Source organism: Sinocyclocheilus rhinocerous, unplaced genomic scaffold (assembly GCF_001515625.1).
Source record: "Sinocyclocheilus rhinocerous isolate Xijiao unplaced genomic scaffold, SAMN03320098_v1.1 scaffold781, whole genome shotgun sequence".
In the NCBI taxonomy this organism is placed as follows: Eukaryota; Metazoa; Chordata; class Actinopteri; order Cypriniformes; family Cyprinidae; genus Sinocyclocheilus; species Sinocyclocheilus rhinocerous.
The window spans coordinates 2,317,472-2,318,376 of NW_015658395.1; positions in this window are offsets into that span (position 1 = coordinate 2,317,472).

Sequence of the window (905 nt, forward strand, 5' to 3'; positions counted from 1 at the left end):
CATATATATATATATATATATGTATATATATACACACTGATAGTGTGGCTGAATAGTGAATAGGCTCTTTAAATTATTATTTTTTCTGAATAAATGTATTTATTTATTTGTTTGTTTAATTTTTATTGTATTTAAATATAAATACACATTAAAAACATAGCATTGTGATAAATTTAATAATATTCATATTTATTATTTTATAAGGTGATACATAGATTGACATTCTGCATGAAAATGATTGGAAACTCTTCCACGGAAGGTACATCTCAAAAAGCAATATAAGAGCCACAGGCAAGAACATTGTGTAGTCTAGATAAATGACAGCACATACACCACAAAACCACAAAACACAATGAAAATTGTCCTGTGGTTCCAATTTGCTGACAGACGGTGAAAACTTCAACCAGTATCCTACTCGCCTATTCTGTTTTGAAATTATTCTGTAATCATCCAAACTCCAAATATAAGTCGACAGCAAATGGAAGTAATTTAGATAGGATGATGACAGTGTACTCATTTTTGCTGACAAATCCAGCATATGCAGTAAGCAAAACAGAACAGCTTGTATATAATCTGACATTCTGGACACGGAGATGAAGAGAATCCCGTTTTGGCTCCACATTTACACCAGTGCCATAAAGATGGTGAATTACTAATAAAAATAATTGCAAAAAGCTTATGAGCTCTTGGAATAAAGTGGAAGGATCATTCAAGTCTGTCTCAGGTAAGGGCCTGGGAATCTCTCACAGTGTCCGTGGAGCATACCTGAGACTGCAGTTACACTGTGGCGCCTGGAGTCTCAGGAGATGGGGAGGGGGGCTGCCCTGACTTACTCGCAGCCTTTCTTCGTATGTGAGAATGCCTTTCATTGGCCCCTCCAGGACAGTATCGCAACTGAGTCCTCA